Below are 22,931 nucleotides of genomic sequence, written 5' to 3'. Positions count from 1 at the left end.
TCCGCTGGAGAAGGGATAGGCTACCCACTCCAGAATTCTTGGGCTTCCCTGGTGGCTCAGCTGGTCAAGAGTCCGCCTGCAATGTGGGAGACCTGGGTTTGATCCCTGGGTTGGGAAGATCCCCTGGAGAAGGGAACAACTACCCACTCTAGTATTTTAGCCTGGAGAATTCCATGGACTGTATAGTCCATGGGGTCGTAAAGAGTTGGACAAGACTGAGCGACTTTCACTACTCAGTGTCCTGGATCTCTCCCATATATACAGAAGATATACATGTTATTAAACTTCTGGTTATTTTTCTCTCTTCTATCAATTTGATTACTAGACCATTCAAAGAACCTAGAAAGCTATGGTTTTTCCAGTAGTCATGTATGGATGTGCGAGTTGGACAATAAAGAAAGCTGAGTGCCGAAGAATTGACGCTTTTGAACTGTGGTGTTGGAGAAGACTCTTGAGAGTCCCTTGGACTGCAAGGAGATCCAGCCAGTCCATTCTGAAGGAGATCAGTGCTGAGTGTTCATTAGAAGGACTGATGTTGAAGCTGAAAGTCCAATACTTTGGCACCTGATGAAAAGAGCTGACTCATTTGAAAAGACCTTGATGCTGGGAAAGATGGAAGGCAGGAGGAAAAGGCGATGACAGAGGACGAGATGGTTGGATGGCATCACCGACTCAATGGACATGAGTTTAGGTAAACTCTGGGAGTTGGTGATGGACAGGGAGGCCTAGTGTGCTGCAGTCCATGGGGTCGCAAAGAGTCGGACACGACTGAGCAACTGAACTGGACTGAACCGAACTGAAAGAACATAGAAAGGGTACAAGGAATATTTTTGTTCCCTAACAATTCCGAGAAACAACTCCTAGGGCTATTTGGTTCTCTCATAACAAAGTTTTCCATTTAACCCTGGTCCTCTATTTCCCAAGCACACAAGCACTCAAGGAGAGAACATGATGAGGGCAAAGGAAGAATGACTGGGTGGGGACAGGGGACAAGCACCATTCCATCCTGTACCTGGAACCTCACTGTATCCTCTCAAACTTTCCCACTGATAAAGTACTCCTACCTTACCAGATTTCTTATACATGGTAAGTTCTCTCTGAGAATTTACAGACTGCTTTTCTATAATTCATTGAGGACCACCTTAGCTCCCAGATATATTTATAAATATTCAATTGTGAATGGACTTTAAGTTGCTTCCCACTGCAGCTCACAGACCTAAATTACATCAAGATATATGATCTAGAAATCTAATTTAAATGTCCAAAATTTGAAAGATAGATGAGAAGTTTGCTGAATACTACAAACCAAAAGGATGGCCTAATCAAAACATGTATATGAGATCAATAGGGTGTCATTACTTTATTCCACACAAGGATCAAAAGAATTCTCACTTAAGTTATCTAACTGAATATGTTTTGGTCATTATGGGGACTTACTGCTCGAAAGAAAGAATAGGTTAAGAAAAATTGAGGTTCTCCCCTTAAGAAGATAAGGTGAAGGAGGAAGAAAGAAACCAAGAAAATGAGAATGTGTACAGGAGGGAGGAGCTCCAAAAAGGAAGTAGTCAGTGGTATTGATTAATACAGATTGATTTTTTTTTTTAATGAGCACTAAGAAAATCCTTTTGGGTTTGAAAGGTAATAAGAAAATTTAAGAATGCCTTAAGGGGGTTTCGCTGGTGGCTCAATGGTGAAGAATTCACCCGCCAGTGCGGGAGACATGGGTTCAAGCCCTCATGTGGGAAGATCCGACGTGCTGTAGAGCAGCTAAGCCCATGTGCTGCAACTACTGGGCCTGATCTCTAGAGCCGGGAGCCACAACTACTGAAGCCCTCGTGCTCCAGAGCCCATGCTCTGCAACAAGAGAAGCAACTGCAATGAGAAGCCCACACACCACAATGAAGAGTGGCGCCCTCTCGCCACAACTAGAGAAAAGCCTGCACAGCAATGAAGATTCAGCACAGCCAAAAATAAATCAAATAAAAATTATTAAAAAGAATAGTCTTAGGTATAATATATAAATTCACTAAAATTATGAAGTGGAAACCAAATCTCAGGAAACCAAAATACATATTATTTAAGAAAGTGTACAATAAAATAAATCCAAGATAGCCAAGAGATCAATGTTTTATTAAGGTAGAGAATTGTGCTTTCTTAAAGAAGAGGAAAAGGAGTTAATTAGGCAGAGGGAAGTGAGGTGCAGTTGCCAAAGAAAGCTAAGTTGGATATGACTGAGGCAATCAAGCACACATCCACATAAATAAATGGAACGATATTCTGTGTTCATAGATTGGAAGACAATATTGTCATGATTGAAATATTCCCCAAATTGATCCAGACATTCAGTGTAATCCCTATTAATATTCTAACTGTATACTTTTTAGACATTGAGAGGCTGATCAGTGACAGAGACTACCTTAACTTCACAAAAGAAAACCAAACTTGGAGGACTCACGTATTCCAATTTCAAACGTTATAACAAAGTTGTAATGACCAAGATGGCATGGAACTGGCCTAAGCATAAATACATAGATCAATGGTATAGAATCAAGAGTCTAGAAGCAAATCCACCTATTTGTACTACATTAATTTTTGACAAAAGTGCCAAGACAACTGAAGGGAAAGAACGTTGTTTTAGCAAATGGTGCTAGGAAAACAAGAAATCCACATGCAAAATAATGAATTTGAATTCCAGCCTTATACCACAGAGAAAATTAAGTCCAAATGGATGGATATCCAAATGTAAGTGATATTATAATAAAACTCCCATAAGAGAGAGAAAAAAAAAAAAAAAGAAAGCAGAATATTTGATCAAGGATACTCTGAGAAATGACAAGTAAAGAATATCAATAATAACAGCAATAAAGTAACTGCACACATAAATAGGTTATGTGATTCTTTTTTTAACTCCTGCTACATAACATCCTTCTCTAAAGTCACAATCTTCTCCCCTCCTAGTGCTGTCTTACTTGCTTTTGAACTCTCTCAAATCTCTCCAATTCTGAATAAATTATCTCTTGGAGATCACTGCACTTTCCAGTTTCCATTCAATAAATTTTGGAAGAATTCAGGATTTCCCTGGTGGTCCAGTGGCTAAGATTCTGTATTCCCAAAGTAGGGGGCCTGGGTTCCATCCCTGGTCAGGAAACTAGATCCCACATGCCATGCCACAACTAAGACCCAGTGTAGCCAAATAAAAAAAAATTTTTTTTAATTTTTGGAAGAATTCAATAAATAACCATACAAAGTAACTCTACTAATGATCCCATCAAAAACACTTAAGGAAAGTTAGATAAAATATATGAAACAACAATTTTCAGACACTGGACAATAAGAAATCAAGGATATTTGATCTATAAGACAAGGGAAATTGATTAGTGGAGCCATAAGAAAGCCAGGGTTCTCCACCTGGAGGTGTTTATTAGCAACCAGTGTACAGAGGGCAAACCCAGGCAGGATATAGCAGTATCACTGAAGTAAAGAGACAAAGTTCAGGGTTGAAGGAGGCTGAAGCAGCTAAGGAAGAGAGTACAAAAAAGGAAGTATCTATGTAAAGAAAAATCTTCAGAAATCTGCAAAGGAGTGTTTTGTAGTTTATAGCTGAAAATAATAAGCTGTATGTGTGTGCCTAGGCTGAAGCTTCACAAGCCCAGGCAAAGAAAAACTATAAGAGAAATACTCAAGGCTGTATACTCTCACCTTGTTTATTTAACTTACATGCAAAGTACACCATGTGAAAAGCCAGGCTGGATGACTCACAAGCTGGAATCAAGATTGTCAGGAGAAATACCAACAGTCTCAGATACACAGATGATACCAGTCTAATGGCAGAAAGTGAAGAGGAACTAAAGAACCTCTTGATGAGGGTGAAAGAGGAGAATGAAAAAGCTGGCTTAAAACTCAACATTCAAAAATCTAAGATGATGGCATTCAATCCCATCACTTCATGGCAAATAGATGGGGAAAATGTGGAAACAGTGACAGATTTTCTTTCTTGGTTTCCAGAATCACTGCAGACAGTGACTGTAGCCACAAAATGAAAGACGCTTGCTCCTTGGAAGAAAACTTACAACAAACCTACTGAAAGCTGCTCAGTCATGTCCGACTCTTTGTGACCCCATGAACTATACAGTCCATCGAATTCTCTAGGCCAGAATACTGGAGTGGGTAGCCGATCCCTTCTCCAGCAGATCTTCCCAACCAAGGAATCAAACCAGGGTCTCCTGCATTGCAGGCGGATTCTTTACCAACCAAGCTATCAGGGAAGCCCCCCATGGCAAACCTAGACAGCATATTAAAAAGCAGAGACACCACTTTGCTAACAAAGGTCCATAAAGTCAAAGCTATGTTTTTTTCAGTAGTCACGTATGGATGTGAGAGTTGGACCATAAAGAAGGCTGAACGCCGAAGAACTGATGCTTTTGAATTGTGGTGCTGAGGAAGACTCTTGAGGGTCCCTTGGACAGAAAAGAGATCAAACCAGTCAATCCTAAAGAAAATCAACCCTGAATATTCATTGAAAGAACTGATGCTAAAGCTGAAGCTCTAACAGTTTGACCACCTGATGCAAAGAGCTGACTCATTGGAAAAGACGTTGATGCTGGGAAAGATTGAGAGCAGGAAGAGAAGGGGGCAACAGAGGATGAGATGGTTGGATGCCATCACCGGCTCAAAGGACAGGAGTCTGAGCAAACTCCAAGAGAGAGTGAAATACCGGGAAGCCTGGGGTGCTGCAGCCCATGGGGTCGCAAAGAGTTGGACATGACTTAGCAACTGAGCAACAACAACAATATGTTCTAAGATTTTTTTAAACGTGAACATAATGAAGAAGGAAATGAAAAATACAAAAAAAGAGGCAAATGTAACTGAAGAGCACAGAGAGCTGGAGCAAAATTTTACTGGATTGGTATAATTGCTAATACAACGCTTTAGAATAAAAATAAAATTTGAAGATTAAGTGTAGAAACTATCCAAGCTATATGTCAGAGGACAGATAAAAGTCATTGATAGAAACAAAGTGAATAGACCCTCAGTGGCCTTTGGGACAATATCCAACAATCTAATGTACATGTAATTGGAGGACAAAAAAAAAAGACAGTGACAAGAAAATTTCAAAATTGAATGAAAAATATAAATTCATTGGTCACAAAGCTCAGCAAATACCAAGCAAAACAAACAAAAGAAAATTCACCTATATATATCATAATTGTATTGCCAAAAGTCAATAATAAAAATATTTAAAGCAAACAGATTAAATTATACATATGCATAATATTGCTGATATCTCACTATAACCATGCAAATAAAAAGACAATCAACAATATCTTTAAATGACTTGGGAGGCATAATGAACTATTTAATTCTTTACACAGCAAAAATATTTTTCAAAATGAAGGACATGTAATAGATTTCAAACAAACCAAAGCTCGAGAAAAAATTTGCCATTAGACCTTCAGCACAAGTAATGTTTAAAATTAGCTCAAAATAGACCACAGACTTCAACATCTAAATGAAAACATAGAAGAAAATCTTTGCAATCTTGGGGTAGGCAAAGTTTTTTTTGAAAAATCCAAAGAAAAATAATATGAGCCATAATAAGAAAAAAATGATAAATTAGATCTCAAAAATTAAAAACTTCTGTATATCAAAACATAAAGAAAATCAACAGTGGACTTCTCTGGTGGTCCAGTGGTTAAGACTCTGCACTTCATCTGCAGAGGCCAAAGGTTAAATTCCTGTAGTTGGATTGAACTAAGGTAACTAAGATCCCATATGCCTCACAGCACATGAAAAAAAAAGAAAGAAAATCAACAGTAAGCTAGAGACTGGAAAAAATAGTCTCAATTTTTCATCTGACAATGGACTTGTATCTAGAATTTAAGGCTCATATGAGAACAATAAGAGGAAAATTCATCTAATTTTTAAATAGGAAAAAGATTTAAACTAATTCTCCATAAGAAATTGTATATGAACAGTCAATAGGCATATGAAAATGTGTTCAACATCACTAGTCATCACAGAAATGCAAATTAAATTAATAAAAAGAAAAACCATACTCCAATATGTCTTTAGAAAACAATAATAAATATTAGTGAAATATGGAGCCACTGGGACTCTCAAACGTTTGTTGATGGAACTGTAAAATGGTGTAACCTCATTGCAGAACAGTAGGCTTTTTCTTTAAAAATTAAACATATACTTACCTCATAATTTGAAATTCTGTCTTAATCATTAACCTCAAGTAAATAAAAACATATACTCACCAAAACATTCCTGCATGTGTGTTCAGTTCTGTTCAGTCATTCAGGCCTGTAGGACTCTTTATGACCCCATGGACTGCAGCAGGCCAGGCTTCCCTGTCTATCACCAACTCCAGGAGCTTGCTCAAATTCATGTCCATCAAGTCAATGATGCCATCCAACCATCCCATCCTCTGTCGTCCCCTTCTCCTCCTGCCTTCAATCTTTCCCAGCATCAGGGTCTTTTCCAATGAGTCAGTTATTTGTATCAGGTGGCCAAAGTATTGGAGCTTCAGCTTCAGCATCAGTCCTGCCAATGAATATTAAGGACTGATTTTCTTTAGGATTGAGTGGTTTGATCTCCCTGCAGTCCAAGAGACTCTCAAGAATCTTCTCCAACAACACAGTTCAAAAGCATCAATTTTTCGGTGCTCAGCTTTCTTTATGGTTCAAGTCTCACTGGAAATACATACATGACTACTAGAAAAACCATAGCTTTGACTAGATGGACCTTTGTTGGCAAAATAATGTCTCTGCTTTTTAATATGCTATCTAAGTTGATTATAACTTTTCTTCCAAGGAGCAAGTGTCTTTTAATTTCATGGCTGCAGTCACCATCTGTAGTGATTTTGGGGCCCAAGAAAATAAAGTCTGTCATTGTTTCCCCATCTACTTGCCATGAAATGATGGGACCGGATGCTATGATCTTCATTTTTTGAATGTTAAGTTTTAACCCAACTTTTTCACTCTCCTCTATCACTTTGATCAAGAGGCTCTTTAGCTCCTCTTTGCTTTCTTCCATAAGGGTAGTGTCATTTCCATATCTGAGATTATTGATATTTCTCTTGGCAATCTTGATTCCAGCTTGTGCTTCATCCAGTCCAGCATTTCACATGATGTACTCTGCATATTAGATTAAATAAACATGACTGTTCACCACAACTTTATTTATAATAATCAAAACTGAAACAACTCAAAAGTTCATCAACTAGTAAGTGAATTTAAAAGGTGTGATATATGAAATTCCCTGGTGGTCCAGTGGTTAGGATTTTGCACTTTCATAACTGAGGGCCCAGGTTCAACCCCTGGTCAAACAACTAAAATCCATACCCCACCTCCTCACCATACACGCACACACACACACATACACACAAACACACACACAAAAGGTGAGATATAGTCATGCAGTGGAATACTATTCAGCAATTAGAAGGAATGAACTTTTTATATTCAAAAATATAGACGAATCTCAAAGGTAGTTTGCTAAGTGAAAGCATCCAAACACCAAAGAGTATATATACTACATGATTTCATTTAACACCATACAACAGTCAAGAAATCTATAGATACAGAAATCAGGTAAGTGATTGTGGTATGACAGAGCGTTGAATTAGACCAACCACAAATGGGCACAGTGGAACCTTTTGGAGTGCTTTGAAGTTTCTAAAACTTAATAGAAGCGGTAGTTAAATAGGCACATGCTAGTGTTAATCAGTCAGTCGTGTCCCACTCTTTGTGACCCCAAGAACTGCAGCCCGCCAGTTTCCTCTGTCCAGATTCTTTACTATCTGAGCCATCAGAGAAACCAAAATTGTGACCCCATGGACTGCAGCCCACCTGGCTCCTCTGTCCACGGGGTTGTCCAGGAAAGAATACTGGAGTGGGTTGCCATTTCCTCCTCCAAGGGATCTTCCTGACCCAGGGATTGAACCCGCCTCTCCTGCATCACAGAGGATTATTTACCACTGAGCCACCTGGAAACCCAAATAGGCATCTACATCTGCCAAAATTCGTTAAATGGCATATTTAAAATGACTGCACTCTATTCTATGTAAATTATACCTCGCTAAAGTTTTTTTTTTTTTTTAGGTTATAATTCCAACCCTATTTTCCTCTTTTTACAGTCTCCCCCAACAATCAGCAATATACATGCTATTTCCATCAACTCTCCATATGACCCTCAACAATTTAAGGTCTTGTCTTTTCACTTATCCCCATAAGATGGTTCATAAGAAAATCAAATATAGTTCTCTTACTCTTGCATTTCTTAATACCTGGCCATTTTTTCATATTATTAATCATATACCCTTGATTAGTTCAGTTCATCAGAGGATCTCATTTAGTTGCTAAGAGACCATTGATCTCTCTTCTTGGAGAAATAGAGAAATTCAAGATCTAAAACACATAACATCATTGCTTCCTAGACTTTGATTAATTACTTCAGGAGTATAGGGATGACTGGTACCAGTTAGGATTTAGAAAACTGCAAATTCCTCAGCTTGACTTACAAATAAACTTATAGTGAGCCCTGGTGGCTCAGAGGTTAAAGCGTCTGCCTAGAATGAGGGAGACCTGGGTTCAATCCCTGGGTCAGGAAGATCCCCTGGAGAAGGAAATGGCAGCCCACTCTAGTACTCTTGCCTGGAGAATCCCATGGAAGGAGGAGCCTAATAGGCTACAGTCTATGGGGTCGCAAAGAGTTGGACACGACTGAGTGACTTCACTTTCCTTTTTCTCCTGGGAGTCTGTGAAGCACATCCATGGAGACTGATGTCCCAGAGGAATCAATAAAAATGCCACAGTAACAAATCATTATTTTCAGCAGGAACTCTTGATCTAGATCAGTGTGAACTGATCTACTACTAATCATTTTCAATACAATTCCCTAAATGCTACAGAAGTCTCGCCATTTCTTAAAAGCTTTATGAATAGAATTCAGTGATGCATAACAGCACTTGCCTTAAATCCCAGAATGATTCATTTTCCTTGTGCAGAAGAAGAAGGAAACTTTTCTGTTCCAATTAGACTGCCTTTAAAGCAGTCTCTCCTTTTCGTTCAGTCTAGTTGTGGACAAGGACACATCTCAGGACCAAAGTGTTTCCCTGGGAATCCTTAGTGCTGTGAGTATTGTATTGCTAAAGAGAGGAAAAGAGTACTCTTTGGAAGTAAAAGTCTGCTCTTCTCTAGAATGAATGCATACAGTAGCCTTGATGCCTTGAAGCCTTGCTATAAATTCCAATAACTGAATTTCAGTCTCATGCAGAAAATCAGAATGAAGAGTTAGACTTGGACCTTCCTAAGTAAAATGAAGGTCTAAATTCACTACATCTTACCCAAAATCATCAATTCCTAGGATGAATTTCAAACTAGTTTCTGTTCTCATCTCAGCTTAGGAGAATTCCCCAAATAGTGATTTTTTGATGCACTTCCCCTTGTGCAGTTTATAGTCTATATCCTGAGTGCCTCTGCTTTAAGATTGTAAACAACTGAACATCCTCAGCTTGATAGTATGATCAAAGTCTTTAAAAAAATTGAAGTTGGTCTTTATCAACAATTAAAAAACAAAATGAATAAACAAACAAGGATCTCTTGTACAGCACAAGGAACTCTGCTCAAGGTTATGTGGCAGCCTGGGTGCGACAGGGATTTGGGGAAGAATGGATACACATATATGTATGGCTGAGTCCCTTTGCTATTCACCTTAAACTATCACAACATTGTGAATCAGTTATACAAGATAAAAAGTTCAAAAATATGAATAAGCAAACAAAACAAAACAAACAACAAAAACCCCCCAAAGCTTGGGACATATTGCCCTTAGCTCAAATCCAGAAAAGAAATATATTAATACTTTTCTACTTTTAGTCTTCTTTTGAGACTATGAAAAGATTAAGAAATTTGAAAGATGCTTGATTACAATAACATAGCTTGGGAGAAAAATGACTCAATTCCATCTCAAGCCATTGAGCATTAAATGGGTTAAGAAAAATATTTGTACTCTGGGAAGTCTGGAGAGCTAGGATAATATCCAAAACATACTAGGAAATCCATAGCCTTGATCAGGAAAGATGGAGCAGAAAGCTTTACATGCAGAAAAACTTACAAAAGAAAAGTTAGAAGCAGCAGCAGACTTGACAAATTATTCAGCAAACGGTCCCTGTTAAAACACATCTCCAGCATTTGAAATATAGAGATGGTAGCATTTTGGAAACATATGCAAATATCAGTTTGTTGATACCAGGGGACACGGTATCAACAAACTTTCCACTTAAATAAGCATTAAGAAAACATCTTTTGAGGGCTTATTTCATCCCAAGTTCTATGCTTAGGTCCTACAGATACTATATTGCGGCCCTCAAGGGCCTTAGAGTTTACAGAGGAAGCAAAGGAAGCAGTTAATACAATTTTCTAAGTGTTCAGATATAGATAAGCCCCAGGGTGTTATGCAAGCACAAGAAGATTAGAATAACATCTTTACTAGACCAGAGATGGAAAGTCAGAGAAGTTTTCCTAGAAGGTGGTTCCTCAGCTGAGATCCTAAATCAGACAGGATTTAGTCAAATAACGAAGAGATTGGGGAAGGGCATTCTAAGCAAAAGAATGGCATGAACAGTGATTTGGAGACAAGAGAGAAGCTGGGCCTTCCCTGGTGGTCCAGTGGCTAAGACTCCGCACTCCTAATGCAGAGAACCCGGGTTCCATCCTTGGTCAGGGAACTCAATCCCACATGCCGCAACTGAGAGTTTGCATCCTGCAACTGAAGATCCTGAATGCTGCAACTAAGACCCAATGCAGCCAAATAAATATTTTTAAAAGATAGAGAGGCTGGCACATTCAGGGAATTAGAGCAAGGCTTAACAAACTGTTTCTGTAAAGAGCCTGACAGTGAATATTCTAGGCTTGGGGGCCATCTGTTCTCAGTTGTGATTACTCAGCTCTGCCACTGGAGCACAGAAGCAGCCAAAGGCAATATGAAAAAGAATGAGTATGGCCCTATAAAATTTTATTTACAAAAACAGGGCCAGGGTTTGCCAAACTCTGAACCTGGATAATTCAATAAGCATAGAGCAAAAGAAAAAAAAAAAAAAAAAAGGCAGAAGTTCAGGCTGGAAGATGAGGTTAGTAAGACAAGATCATCAGTGGCCTTGAACGGCATACTAAGGAATTTGGATGCTACCCTCAAGGTCCTGACCTTGTCACTGGAGCATCTTGAAAGAGCTCATTCACCACTGGCAGCCCCTTTCTCTATAGAGTGTAAATGTGCATGTGTGCTGGAGAGGAAGGCTGATATCATGTTTTACACACACACACATTTGTCCCGTGTTAGCAAACTCCCTGATTCAAGGTCCTCCCCGCAAAAACCTTCATGAATCCATCTTTTAAACGGACTTACAGGAGGCTTGTCCCACCTGTGTTAGCTTATCAGAAGTGCCTGGACAAGCCTGACTCCAGCTTCAATTCAGTCTGGATTCTCTGCTCCAGCTCTGTTTTGCAAGCATTGATTGAGTTCTTGTCTGGAATGCACTTCCCCTCCACACCCAACTCTCTTCCTACTGCACCCCTCTAGGACTCGGCTTAGGCACCTTCCTTTCTGGAAAAACTTCGTTAATCCCTACCCAGGCTGGGCAAATCTTCTCTTCTGATTGTTCCCAAAACAATCTGTGCACAACTCTACATTTTCACTCACTCACTGGGTTATGTTGTAATTGAATGTGGGCTCTCTCCCTATCGAAATGATAAGCTCCCTGGGGACTTCCCCGGTGATCCAGTGATTAAGACTCGGTGCTTCCAATGCAGAGGGCATGGGTTCTACCCTTGGTTAGGGAAATAAGACCCCACATGCCTCTCAGTGTGGCCAAAAAATTTTAAAAAGAATTTTTTTTTTTTAAATAAGAGGTTCCCTAATCCCCTAGCAGGACTTGGAACATAGTAAGCTCTCAATAAGTGCCTGTGAAATAAATAGGTCTAATTCCTTAAATTCTGAAATGTTTAGCCCTTAGAAATTTTGTTTTGGCCAGGAGAGAATGCCACCGTTTTCTGTATGGGGAATGACAATAAACCTCTAGCTACTCTGTGTAGAGGGACTAGGCTCATGGCCAGCTATACTAGCCATTAATAGAAATTCAAATACATCTCTGACTCTCATAGTTTCATGGAAGAGAACTGGCATTTGTGACATTACAGACAAAAAATAACTCTTTAGAAAAGAGATGGGAGTGAAGGAAGTATTTTTCTACCCTGAACCCTCAGAGAATTCATGCTTTCTCATATAGAGATAGAATTAAGCAAACTATCAATCAGCTGTGACCTACCTCTTTATGTTAAATTTCCTGCATACTTTGGAAATTGGCTGATTCATTTCAGAGCAGTTTATCTTACCCATTTTAAAGAAGAACCATATGAAAGAATAGCATGAATAAGATAAGAAATAATTTTACTATTTTCTGTTGAATTTTAGTGGAACAGAAGGAAAGTGCTCAGTCTATGAAATTTTGCATATGCAAACAGGAATGTTTTCCGTGGCATAGAAAGATTGTTGTGTTGTGTTGGTCACTCAGTCATGTCTGACTCTTTGTGACCCCATGGACTGTAGCCCACCAGGCTCCTCTGTCCATGGGGTTCTCCAGGCAAGAATACTGGAGTGGGTAACCATTCCCTTCTCCAGGGGATCTTCCCAACCCAAGGGTTGAACCCAGGTCTCCTGCATTTCAGGCAGATTCTTTACCATCTGAGCCCCTAGGGAAGCCCTGGTATAGAAAGATACTTAGCTACAACAGACAATTTTGATAGGAATGTATTCCAAGGGTTTCCAGTTTGTTATCCCTCGCATTTGCTAGCCTTTTCACTGTGATAAGTTTGTGTCTACAAATCTTTATCCAAAATACATTTATTATATTTTTCTATGTATTAGGCCCTGATTCAGTTGGTCTTGGAACTTTGAATTAAAGTTTAGTACATTTCCCCACTTGCTAAGCAATTTTATTCATTTAATTTTGAATATTTTTTAGTTTACTTAAATGAATCTGAATTAGATTGGAACAAGGTTCTTTAGAAAAACATCTGCTCTGTTATTTAAGTTGTATCTCATTGCTAATATACAACAGCAATGATTTTTACATATAAAAATACATACACGTGTATATAAAATCAGTTTTTTTAAACATATTTATAAGTTAAGAATTTTCTTTCAGAATATGAGAGTGTGATTTACTTCTTACGAGCCTACAGCTGGATGTTTGTAGATAAGTGTGCTCCATGGTTTCAGACTCTGCAACCCCATGGACTGCAGCCCACCAGGCTCCCCTATCTATGGGATATTCTAGGCAAGAATACTGGAGTAGGTTACCATTTCCTCCTCCAGGGGATCTTTCTAGCTGAGGGATGGAACCCACATTTACTGCATTGGCCAATAGCACTCTGCCACCTGGGAAGCCCCATACCACTCTATATAGTGTTCATTAAAAAAAAACTGTGTGGATGATGGACAGATAATTATAATGGTGACTGCAGCCATGAAATTAAAAGACGCTTACTCCTTGGAGGGAAAGTTATGACCAACCTAGATAGCATATTGAAAAGCAGAGACATTACTTTGCCAACAAAGGTTTGTCTAGTCAAGGCTATGGTTTCTCCTGTGGTCATGTATGGATGTGAGAGTTGGACTGTGAAGAAGGCTGAGTGCCAAAGAATTGATGCTTTTGAAGTGTGGTGTTGGAGAAGACTCTTGAGAGTCCCTTGGACTGCAAGGAGATCCAACCAGTCCATTCTGAAGGAGATCAGCCCTGGGATTTCTTTGGAAGGACTGATGCTAAAGCTGAAACTCCAGTACTTTGGCCACCTCATGCAAAGAGTTGACTCATTGGAAAAGACTCTGATGCTGGGAGGGATTGGGGGCAGGAGGAGAAGGGGACGACAGAGGATGAGATGGCTGGATGGCATCACTGACTCGATGGACGTGAGTCTGGGTGAACTCTGGGAGTTGGTGATGGACAGGGAGGCCTGGCGTGCTGCGATTCATGGGGTCGCAAAGAGTCGGACACGACTGAGTGACTGATCTGATCTGATCTGATAAAGGTGAAAAAGTACTTTTCCACTACTCAAAAGTGCTTTTCTAAGTCCATTAAAATTTGGTTTATCTGGCAAAGGAACAAGCCAAATTATGAGTAAGGAAGGAGTGCTTGGTGTGTATGTACATGTAAAGGAAGGGTATGTCATGAAGGACCTTAAATAGAATCAGAATTATCTGTTTTCTTTTACCTTTTTATTTTATGTGGGACTCTAGCTCATTAAGGCTTCCCTGGTGGTTCAAACAGTAAAGAATCTGCTGGCAATGCCAGAGACCCAGATTTGGTCTCTGGGTTGGGAAGATCCCCTGGAGAAGGGAACAGTTCCTGCTCCAGTATTCTTGCCTGGAGAATCCCATGGACAGGAGTCTTGAGGGCTATAGTCCATGGGGTTGCAAAGAGTTGGACACAACTTGTCAGCAAGCATTTAACAGGAGGCTTCCTGTGTGCTGTTTTGGATCTGTCAGGAATTCTCTGCTCCTTTTTAATTCCTGAATATTCAGGAATTAAGAGGAGAGGCAAGCCTCTCCGGGGACTGAGGAATCCAGGCATTTCCTTCATTAGTGTTTCTATATGGTGATAAGTACCCTCTTCCTTCTTGTGAACCATACGGTAAAAGTGATTGTTTACAAATCTCTCTCTTTAATATGGATTGCCTATGTTTTGTAAGTCTGGAATTTTAATCTTTATCTTTGCTGAGAATAACTACTTTGTAAGACAGTATATATACCCACACCATGTTGATTATAACACCTTTGCTCCATCAGAGCTCTGATCCCCGTGTCTTTCTTTCTTTCTCTCTCTCTCTTTTTCAGGCTGATCCCCTGGAGTGCAGAGGCTCTCTGAGTTCACTTTCCTGCCCGGGCTTCTAAGACCCTCTAGAGAAGGCGCTCTGTGCCTTCACCCCATCGAGAGGGCGCCTGAGGCCTCCGTGAACAGAGCAAGCCCCGTGCAGGGGCTTTATTGGCTTCTGCGTAAACCAAGGAATATCAGCCTCTTTCTCTCCTTTACTTTCTTATTGATGACTGCGGACCACCAGGTTCCGGTCCATTAAAGGACCTCAACAACAACTGAGTGACTGACACTTTCACATAGCTCACTAACTGTTGTGATAGCTTCAGGTGGACAGAAGGGGACTTGGCCATACATATACCTGTATCCATTGTCCCTCCAATTTTTAAAAATATTTATTTATTTATTCAGCTGTGCCAGGCCTTAATTGCGGCACAAAGGATCTTTAGTTGTGGCATGTGAACTCTTAGTTATGGCACGTGGGATCTCAGTTCCCTGACCAGGGGCTGAACCCAGGACCCCTGCATCAGGAGTGTAGAATCTTAACCAGTGGACCACCAGGAAAGTCTCCCCACCTAAAGTCTCTTGATCAATTTAGGGGTCTTTCAAAACTGTTTGAAATGAACCAGGTTTTTGCTTGATAATGCCTCAGTATGGCAACTTCTATCTTGATATAATACAAATTTTTAGATAAACCTAAAGGTGTTTATTCCCACGTAGTACCAAATCCTGAGGGCATCAAGGTGAAAATTTCCAGTTGAAGTATGCCCGTTTCTATGCTTCAATCCAGGTAAGCCATGTGTTTAGGAGATGAGTAGAAGTCTCAGAGCCAATGTAACTGCTGAGTCTTTCTTGCTGCAAAGCTCAGCCTCCCGGTTACATTAAGATCTTACGTTAGAGTTAGCCTGTAAGATCCTCTAAGGCAAGTGACAAACATTGGTTTAACCCTGTTCTGAGGCAAGACATCTGGCAGAAAAAGTTTTCTAGAGAATGATGACACAGATGAGTCACAGTTTGTAATATTAAGTACAGTAAGTCCCCTATATACAAACAAGTTCTGTTTCAAGAATGCATTTGTAAGTAAGCCCAGTTTGCTCGTGAAGTCCAACAAAGTTACCCAACTAACACAATCGGCTTTACAGTACTGTACAGTAATAGGTATATAAAACTTTTCACACAAATAACACATAAAAAACAAACATGGAAAAAATAAACATTTTTAATCTTATAGTATATAGTACCTTGAAAAGTACAGTAGCACTATTTACACCACCGCTGCTTTTACACTTGCTTCCAGATATCCTAGGCTTGAAATAAAGATACTGCACTATTGTCCTCTATGCAATGTGTCTGCGTGTGTGTGTGTCTTAATCGCTCAGTCATGTCTGACTCTTTGCGATCCCACGGACTGTCACCGGCCAGGCTCCTCTGTCCATGGACTTCTCCAGGCAAGAATACTGGAGTGGCTTACCATTTCCTTCTCCAGGACTCTATACAGTACTTTACAGTAAAGCATAACCACATGTAAAGAGATGCATACACTTGACAATGTACTCCAGACATATGAACAAACTTACGTGATTAGACATGCGAACACAGTCACATCTTTGAAAGTTCACAACTTGAAGGTTCATATGTAGGGAACTTACTGCATTATATATGTCCCTTTTGCAATAGCAAAAAAGACTGTCATTTAAAGTTCATTAAAATTGTGATTTTTGGAAAAGGATTATTGCATATTTCTTTTAGTATTGAACTGAAAATTGCAAATGCAAAACAAAGTGTATTGAGATAAAGATGTTATTACCTGCTTTTCTTAGAGAGGATCTGTCTTGGGGCTGGGCAGAGGAAATGAGTCATTTGAAGGCAAAGAGAAAAAAAACCAAAGGGCATGAATATTATCAGGAGCCCTATCACCAATAAATGGTTTAAATTGCCCTGAATGAGAAAATAAGCATAGTATGTAGTGCTTCTCTAGAGAGGAAAACAGTAAAGAAGGAAAAGAGATGCGGAAGGGCTTCCCCGGTCATCTAGCAGTTAAGGATCCACCTTTTGATGCAGAGGACACAAGTTTGATCCCTGGTTGGAGAAATAAGATCCCATAGGCTACAGGGCAATGAAGCCAGCATGCCACAGCTATTGAACCCCCATGAGCCACAACGAAGAGCCCGCACGTCACAAGGAAAACTCGGCACAGTCAAAATAAAAATTAATTAATTAATTAGATGGAAAGGAAGAAAAAGGAAAGAAGGGGGAAAGAGCCAAAAAGATGGAATACAGCAGGAAATTCTGTGGGAAGAAACCAGTGAAAATTCTCCTAAGTTGGGGTGCCTCCAGCATATTTTAAGAAGGGAGATGGCTTGGGACTTTCCTGCCAATGACTGAGTCCAGTCATTGAGACTCCAAACTTCCACTGCAGCGGGCATGGGGGTTCAATGCCTGGTCAGGGTACTAGGATCCTGCATGCCCCTTGACGAGGTGAAAAAAAAAAAAATGGAGATGGTAACATTCAGCTTGAGGTCACATTTCCAAAATGTTCATCTGTCTTCTTCTCAAGCCTTCAGTAAAGTCTCCTACATTACCAAACGCACATATGAACAAGATGTCTATATTTGTTGTTGCTGTTGATTCACCAAGTCATGTTGAACTCTTCTGTGATCCCATGGACTGTAACCCATCAGGCTTCTCTGTCCATGGGATTTTCCAGACAAGAATGCAGGAGTGAGTTGCCTTTTCCTCCACCAGGGGATCTTTCTGACCCAGGGATCTAACCTGTGTCTCCTGCATTGGCAGGAAGATTCTTTACCACTGAGCCACCAGGGAAGCCCAGACAAGAGGGTAAGGTAATGTAAAACACCTCGTGTGTTAGTCACTCAGTTGTGTCCGACTCTTTGAGACCCAGTTGACTGTAGCCTACCAGGCTCCTCAGTGAGGAATGAGAAAATAATGAATGAGATTTGCATGGAAAATACTGGAGTGAATTGCCATTTCCTTCTCCAGGGGATCTTCCCAACCCAGGGATTGAACCCCAGTCTCCTGGATTGCAGACAGACTCTTTACCTTCTGAGCCACCAGGGAAGCTACCTTGACAGATCCTATAAAGGAAAGAAACAAATGTGAGAGTACATTCAGGCTTCAATTCACGAAACTCAAAATAAACACCAATGTGATTCTTGCATTTTCCATGCTTTATTGATGTATTTGTATTGTGTACCAAACTGTGCTGGTACTGCTTCTGCTGAAAAAAAAATTTTTTTTGTATTCTGCCAGAGAATCAATTCTAGGAGTTGGAAATGTCAGTTGGAAAAGCCTTTCCAATGGTGACACTTCAACATCTGAGCATCAAGAATGAAATGAGGGACTTTCCTGGTGGTCCAGTGGTTAAGACTCTGAACTTCCACTGCAGGAAGTGTAGGTTCAATCCTTGGTGGGGGAACTAAAATCCTGCATGCTACAGGGAGCAGACAAAAGAAAAAACTAAAGAAATGAACTGCAAGAAGACTAAGCGGCCCTGCCTTAGACTTGAGATTCTTTCACCAATATGGCAGCCCCCACAACCACCAAGGAGAGTGCTTTCTACATGCAAGTACCTGCAGGAGCTGGAGCACTGTCTTGAGGAAAAGGAGCCCTGGCCACAGACTCAACATGCCAGAGCCTGAGGCTTCACATTCACCCTACTGTGTCTTGGGGCTCAAGAACTAAATGTCATCCCCAAATGTACATATCCCTGCTTTCTCCAAGAGAGAAAGAAATTACTCAAGGACCCACCCAAACAATATCATAAACAACCTCCTACTCAGATCCCTGAATATTAATTATTTTTCTACTGTCTGTAACTCTAATGACGAGGTTGAACTCCTTGGATCTATCCGAGCCAAATCCTTGTCAATGAGCTCTTGAGTTAATTTGTTCCTGAAAATGTACATGGGCTTCCCAGGTGGTGCTAGCAGTAAAGAACCCGTCTGCCGATGCAGGAGACATAAGAGACGTGGGTTCGATCCCTGAGTCGGGAAGATCCCCTGGAGAAGGGCATGGCAACCCATTCCAGTATTCTTGCCTATAGATTCCCATGGACAGAGAAGCCTGGCAGGTTATAGTTTATGGGGTTGCAAAGAGTCAAACACAACTGAAGCGTCTGAGCACTATTGAAAGTGTACACACTTAAGTATGAACAAGTGTTTCCATGATGTGTTCCACAGTATATTAGTTATTCAAAGCAGGGCTCAGTATTCAAATTGGGGGAGATGCAGAGCTAGAGGTTGAGCAGGATCCTTCACTATTCAACATCTCACAATCTTTAATACGATGTTGAAAAAAATATTTTCCAACGCCCAGATTTATGCGTATGAAAGTGCTTGCTATATCATCTTGGGTTTTTTAAAGAACTGTATCCATAATTATGATGTAAATCACAGCAATGACCATTCCCAAAGAAGACTTTGCAATCCTCCCTTTAACCAATTAGATGATAGCTTTCATGTTGTTGTTGTTATTCGTTCAGTGGTGTCTGACTCTTTTCGATCCCGTTGACTGTTGACTGTAGCTCATCAGGCTCCTCTTTCCATGGGATTTCCCAGGCAAGAATACTGGAGTGGGCAGCCATTACTTTCTCCAGGGTTTTTTCCCAATTCAGGGATTGAAACTACATCTCCTGCATTGCAGGCAGATTCTTCCCTGAGCCACCAGGGAAGCCCGATGGCTTCATGATCCTACATTCAGTTCAGTTCAGTTCAGTCACTCAGTTGTGTCCAATTCTTTGTGACCCCACAGACTGCAGCAATCCAGGCTTCCCTGTACATCACCAACTCCCAGAGCTTACTCAAACTCATGTCCATTGAGTCGGTGATGCCATTCAACCATCTCATCCTCTGTCATCCTCTTCTCCTCCTGCCCTCAATCTTTCCCAGCATCAGGGTCTTTTCCAATGAGTCAGTTCTTTGCATCAGGTAGCCAAAGTATTGGAGTTTCAGCTTCAGTATCAGTTCTTTCAATGAATATTCAGGACTGATTTCCTTTAGGATGGACTGGTTGGATCTCCTTGCAGTCCAAGGGACTCTCAAGAGTCTTCTCCAATGCCACAGTTCAAAAGCATCAATTCTTTGGCGCTCAGCTCTCTTTATAGTCCAATTCTCACATTCATACTTGACCACTGGAAAAACTGTAGCTTTGACTAGATAGACCTCGTAGGCAAAGCAATGTTTCTGCATTTTAATATGTTGTCTAGGTTGGTCATAGTTTTTCTTTCAAAGAGCAAGCATCTTTTAATTTCATGGCTGCAGTCACCATCTGCAGTGATTTTGGAGCCCCCCAAAATAAACTCTGTCACCGTTTCCATTGTTTCCCCATCTATTTGCCATGAAGTGATGGGACCACATGCCATAATGTTAGTTTTTTGAATGTTGAGTTTTAAGCCAGCTTTTTCACTCTCCTGTTTCATCAAGAGGCTCTTTAGTTCATCTTCACTTTCTGCCATAAGGGTGGTGTCATCTGTGTATCTGAAGTTATTGATATTTCTCCTGGCAATCTTGATTCCAGCTTTTTCTTCATCCAGCCCAGCACTTCACATGATATACTCTGTATATAAGTTAAATAAGCAGGGTGACAATATACAGCCTTGATGTACTATTTTCCCAATTTGGAACCAGTTGGTTGTTCCATGTCCAGTTCTAACTCTTGCTTCTTGAGACAGAAGACAGGTAAAGTGGTCTGATATTTCCATTTCTTCAAGAATTTTCCACAGTTTGTTGTGATCCACACAGTCAAAGGCTTTGGCAGAGTCAATAAAGCAGAAGTAGATATTTTTCTGGAACTCTCTTGCTTTTTTGATGATCCAATGGATGTTGGCAATTTGATCTCTGGTTCCTCTGCCTTTTCTAAATCCAGCTTGAATATCTGGAAATTCATGGTTCATGTACTGTTGAAGACTGGCTTGGAGAATTTTGAGCATTACTTTACTAGTGTGTGAGATAAGTACAATTGTGTGGTAGTTAGAACATTCTTTGGCATTGCCTTTCTTTGGGATTGGAATGAAAACTGACGTTTTCCAGTCCTGTAGCCACTGCTGAGTTTTCCAAATTTGCTGGCATATTGAGTGCAGCACTTTCACAGCATCATCTTTTAGTATTTAAAAGAGCTCACTGGAATTCCATCACCTCCACTAGCTTTGTTGGTAGTGATGCTTCCTAAGGCCCACTTGCCTTCTCGTTCCAGGATGTCTGGTTCTAGGTGAGTGATCACACCGTCGTGGTTATCTGGGTCATTAAGATCTTTTTTGTATAGTTCTTCTGTGTATTCTTGCCACCTTTTCTTAATATCTTCTGCTTCTGTTAGGTCCATATCATTTCTGTCCTTTATTGTGTCAATCTTTGTATGAAATGTTCCCTTGGTATCTCGAATTTTTTTGAAGTGATCTCTAGTCTTTCCCATTCTATTGTTTTCCTCTATTTCTTTGCATTGATCACTGAGGAAGGTTTTATCTCTCCTTGCTATTCTTTGGAACTCTGCATTCAAATGGGTATATCTTTCTTTTTCTCCTTTGCCTTTAGCTACATTATTTGTGCAAAACTTCTCCTTATCCTAGATCTAACTCAGTGTTGGGCTGCACCCCACAGGTCTATAAGGCCTGCACTTGGCCAGCTTTAAGAACAAAGAAAGAGCCTGGAGTCAACAACAGAGACATTAACAGTTTAATAGATGGGGGATCTTACACATCTGAAGCCAGTTGCTGGAGCAACACCCTCACCAAGTATAGGCCCAGTGAGCAGGACATGGTGGCAGTCTTCATTCCCAAGGCAGGGAGGGGGTTGGGGGGAAATGACATCAAGTGGATTCATTAGTTACCAGGTAAACCAGCAGAGGAACAAGCCCCTCACTGTCCCTTTGAACCTTTGAAAAAAAGCAATCACTAACTGGGGCCTGGGACAAGTACTGGGTTGGCTCAAAGTTTCCTTTGTTGTTTTTTTAATAGACAGAGGAGCATGCAGTTGGCCCTCTATATCTGTGTTTTTTGTATCTAAGACTTTAACCAACACAGATTAAAAATATTCAGAAAAAAATTCCAGATGGGACTTCCCTGGTGGTCCAGTGTCCAAGACTCTGTGCTTCCAAAGCAGGGGGCGTGGTTTCAAGCCCTGGTCAAGAAACTAAGATCCCACATGCTATATGGCCACAAAAAAAAAAAAAAAAAATCCAGAAACTTCCAAAAAGCAAAACTTGAATTTGCTGCACCCAAGTATCTATTTTCATAGCGTTTACATCGTACATACAGCTATTTCCTAAGTACTTACATCCGATTACATGTTATAGGTAACCCAGAGATGATTTTAAGTATATAGGAAGATATATATAGATTGTTTGAGCTGTATGAGCAAACAAAAGAAAAAGGGTTCTTTCGGACCAGGGTGCCTTATTTGAAGGGAAGGTACTGCAGGATCTTTATCATGCAGATGACCTCACTAGTGTTGATGAAGTAATTTCAGATTGACTGTTTTAAAGGTCACATTTTTGGGAACGGTTGAAACTTTGATTAAGTCTTGGTTTGCTATCCTGGGGTGCAAATGACCCTATTTGGGGCTTCTTGCTTTTTAACAATATTAATTACAGAAAAGTAAAACAAGGAGATGTCACTTTTATCCAACAGATGGATCAAAATATACAAATTTGGCAACATAAAGTAATCACATGGATATGGAAGGAAAGATTCTCATACACAGCTATTAAGCATATACATTTCTCAGCATTTGTGAGAATGCTAGTGACATTGTTGCATAAATGCATGCAGAGTATGTTTATTCCAGTATTGTCTGGGAGTCCCAGACTGAGGCCACAGATGGAGGGCCCAGCACCAAGGTTATCTTTGGAATTGAATGAGCCCCATAGCAACCGTTGCCGAAAGACCCCTGATCCCTACCAGGCAGCTTCCTGGCCCCTGGTATTTTATATTAGGCAAAAATACCCACCCTAACCAATCACCTAATGCCACCTTCCCAGCAGGATTTTCTTCGTGTTGAAACTATAAATATTGGCTACTAACCCACGAAAAGCATTGGCTCTCTCT

Source organism: Bos indicus, chromosome 15 (genome assembly GCF_029378745.1).
Source record: "Bos indicus isolate NIAB-ARS_2022 breed Sahiwal x Tharparkar chromosome 15, NIAB-ARS_B.indTharparkar_mat_pri_1.0, whole genome shotgun sequence".
Classification (NCBI taxonomy): domain Eukaryota; kingdom Metazoa; phylum Chordata; class Mammalia; order Artiodactyla; family Bovidae; genus Bos; species Bos indicus.
This window is presented reverse-complemented; position numbering follows the sequence as displayed.